Genomic DNA, 4,075 nt, shown 5'->3' on the forward strand with positions numbered 1-4,075 from the left:
GACCCCCCAGATGGGGCAGCTTCCCAGGATTAAATTTTTATAAAATCATCCAAACTTCTATATACATGAATGTATATAATTATGTATTTTATATTCATGTACAATTTTATGCATTATTGTGAAGTCATGGAGACATTTTGAATAGGGCCTACGTTTTTAGATAGGAAGAAGGACTGTTACATGAGGAGAGATGAGAACAAGATTAGACACATTTACATTTTTTAAAAAACCTCAATTATATAACCAAATTTATTTGTTTTTGTTACAGTGAATAAACAGATATGTAAACTTAAGATGAACAATAGAAAATGAAAACATTAAAGACTTAAAGGAAAGAAGACCAAAAATTAGACAAAGGGAAATTTATAGGCCAACTTTGACCACAGACATTTTTAAAATATTAGCATATCAAACTCAAACATTTACTTTAAAAAATATGTCATAACTCTATCAGGTTTTCCAAAGAATACACTGATGCTAAACATTTATAAATATATAGATGTAACTTTCTATATTTAGATAGTAAAAAAGATAATCTATTAGCTCAAAATATATGAAAAGCATTTGATTAACTTCAATGCGCATTAATCATAACAACTGCTAGCTAACTAATAATAAATGGGAACCCCCTTAGTCTGAATCATCCACACACTGCTAACGGAGATGTCAGGAACACTCTTCTGAAAATCAGCAGTACATCAAGGATACAGAGTATCACTGCTACTATTCAATATTATAGGTCATATTCCAAGTGGTAAGACAAGACAAATAATGGGAAAAAATTATCATTATTCAAAATGACAGGATTGTCAATATGTAAAGGCCAATATCCAAAAGCAAACTACAATTAAAAAGAGAAGAAAGATTTTTCCTGACAAAACTTATGTCAAAATATATACCTTTGAGATAGCTATAGAAGTTTGTTTACTGCTTGCTAAGATAGAGTCATGACTTCAGGAAGACAATAAAGTTTCACAGGTCATTATAATCTGGAATGTCTCTGTCTTTTCTAGTTTATCTAGGACATGGGGCAGCCACAACATTAGGTGTTGGGGACAGAAAGATTAAGAGAGAGAGAGAGTGTGTGTGTGTGTTTTCCTCAAGAAACTCAGAGTTTATTATGGGAAAGAAAGACTCATAAATTGTATGGTACAATAAAACATTAGGCAATAAAGTGTTTAGTATAATAAAAGCATGTTCAGAATATCTTGGAGGCTCAAAGATGTTAAGTTTGCCTGGAATGATTAGGAGATATCTTCTCAAAGGATTTAGAACTGTTTTGAGACAGATTGAGGAATGACATTCTAGGCAGATGAAACAGAGGCAAGATAATATAGAGGTATATGATACCTGAAATATTCAGAAACTGTAATTAGACCAGAGTTACAGAAGCATAGCTTTAAATGGGACTATGGAATGGACTTCTTGAGTAGAGAAGAGTTGAATTGTAGACAGTTATCCCCAACCAGTCCATTCTAGAGGAGATCAATCCTGGATGTTCATTGGAGGGACTGATGCTAAAGCTGAAACTGCAATACTTTGGCCACCTCATGCGACGAGTTGACTCACTGGAAAAGACTCTGATGCTGGGAAAGGTTGGGGGCGGGAGGAGAAGGGGACGACAGAGAATGAGATGGCTGGATGGCATCACCGACTCTGTGGACATGAGTTTGAGTGTACTCCGGGAGTTGGTGATGGATAGGGAAGCCTGGCGTGCTGTGATTCATGGGGTCGCGGAGAGTCGGACACGACTGAGCGACTGAACTGAACTGAACTGAACTGATCCATAGCAGAAAAGCATGTAGAATCCTACATGCTTTTCAGGGTAAAAAAATAAATATATAGAGAGGATTCTACTTTTTAGGGTAAAAAAATAGGGCCGTCTTCTATTTCCAAATCCCACTGGATTAAAATCTCTCTATGCTCCTTTAGATTAACCAAAAATAAGTGCAATTTTCATACTTTTTTTTTTTTTTTTGGCTTTTATAAAGTCAAGGAAAATTATTTCCTGAGATCATGACAGGAAGCAGGAGCGGCCGCAGCTGCGGGCTCTCCCAGTGGGCGGGAGTTTGGCCGCTGAGCGGGGTGACCCCAAACCACAGCCTCCTTAGTGTTCATGAGGTGCCAAGCGCAGGGGCGGGGCGGGCCGGGGCCGCCAGCTTCGCTGTGAGACCTCAGGGCGGGCGGGATCGACACATACGCGGGGTCCAGTCTCTGGGTCAGAGTGAGACGGACCCTCGCGAGGTGGGTGCAGCTCCTTGGTCATTATCGCTTGGGGCCCCACGGGAGGGTCTTGGGGGCCACCTGAGCCCCGAAGCTGGGGAACTCCTCGGAACTGCTCATGGCGGGAGCCTCTTCGCTGCTGCTGGCGGTCCAGGGGGCGTCAAGAACGACAAAGCCCTTGGACAGCGCCCTGGATTCCTCGTGGGCGGGGGGCTTCATGTGCAGCTGCAGCGCCTCGCTGTCCGCCACGTCGGCCAGGTATTCCCCCTCCAGGTTGAGGATGTGGTCAATGGCTTCCTCCACGTTCTCCGGGAGCTCCGTCACGGTCACGCAGTTGGGGTCGGGCGCCCCACTCTGCGGGAAGCGGAGTCCACCTTGAACTCATCCATGATTTTGTGGATGGCTTTGCCAAGGGCACCGATGACGCGGGCGTGAACCCTGTGGTCTAGCGGGACATCCTCAGAAACCATCTGTTCAAGCTCACCCACGATCTTCAGGATGGCGTCCCGGGCAGCCTCTGTGTTCCTTTCGTAGCCTGGGATGGTGATTTGGTCCTGCGGCTGGCTCCCGTCATCCTGATCAGGAAACTGGATGTTCACGTCGTGCTCCAGGCGGATCTGGGGGATCACCGCCCCCTCCCTGCCGACGATCTTGGGGTGGTATTTGGGGTCCACAGTGACACTCAGCTTAAAGCTCCGTAAAGCCCGGTCCTCCTGCTCGGCCTGCAGCTCCTTCACCCGCTCCAGCAGCCCTGCCTTGGCCCGGTCCAGGTTCACAGCCAGGCCCGTGATGGTGATGATGTCAGACTGCAGCTCAGGCGCCAGGACGTGAATGTTCACCTCAAACTCGTCCATCCTCTTGCGTATCCCACTTCCCTTCCGGCCAGTGATGTAGTGGTGAAGGTCAAAGGGCACCTCCACTTCAATGGTGATGGAAACCAGCGCCTCCAGGGCTTCCTTGGCTGCCACGCACTTCTCTTTCCGGCCGGAAATGACGATGATGTCGCATCTCCTTGGGGAGCCGGGCTCGGTCTCCTTGCCCTTTCTCCCCTCCGCAAATTTTCCAAAGGTCTGGAGAGCCATTCGATATGCTTTAGCAGAACATGACTCAGGTATGATTTTAGTAACAAGGGATAGTGGCAGGGTAATAGAGGCAAAGAGGAAGTTGCTACAGAAAGAAAGGAGAGGACCCTAAAAGTTATGTGCGTCTTGTCTGTGGAAGAAGTTGAGTGGGGGACACATCTGATCTGAGATACCTGTAGGATCAGCAGGCCAAGATCTTTAGACCTGCATCCCTGGAAAAGGGGAATCTACCATCTTTTTAGGGTAAAAAAATAGGGCTGTCTTCTATTTCCAAATTCCACTGGATTAAAATCTCTCTGTGCTCCCTTAGATTAACCAAAAATAAGTGCAGTTTTCCTACTGCTTAAGTTTACCCAAGTCTTTTAATATATTTGTAAAAATATTATTTTCATGATCAAACTAGTTTCATTTTTATAACTAAAACATTTATCTACTAATTCCAGTGAAACTGTATTTTTCGTTCTGCTATCTCTCATCTGAAATACTCAATATATTTATTTGGTTAATAAATATATAGAGAGGATCTACTTTTTTCTAACCTTGATTTTATTTTCCTTCTGAATATTCTTACTCTTCTCCCTCTTTTATGACAAATATTACTGTTTTATATGGATGGTCTTATGTGTACTTAATCTACTTTTGAACCTACTTTATATTTATATAGAAGAAAATAATTGGCCTCTTCCATCTTTATTACTTTTTCTTGGATATTCATTTAAGACACTGAGACACATCATAGATTTTTCCATAGCAAATTCTACTTTCTTATA

At 43.3% G+C, this 4,075-nt stretch overlaps 1 pseudogene; it reads right to left on the reverse strand.

The window, feature by feature from the left end:
* Nucleotides 1-2,265: 2,265 nt before the first annotated feature.
* On the reverse strand, nucleotides 2,266-3,305 carry LOC129538534 (vigilin pseudogene; annotated as a pseudogene).
* Between the last annotated feature and the right edge of the window lie 770 nt (nucleotides 3,306-4,075).

The sequence above is a fragment of the Moschus berezovskii genome, chromosome 2 (assembly GCF_049115385.1).
Source record: "Moschus berezovskii isolate FMDL1 chromosome 2, NW_MosBer_1.0, whole genome shotgun sequence".
Taxonomy (NCBI): Eukaryota; Metazoa; Chordata; class Mammalia; order Artiodactyla; family Moschidae; genus Moschus; species Moschus berezovskii.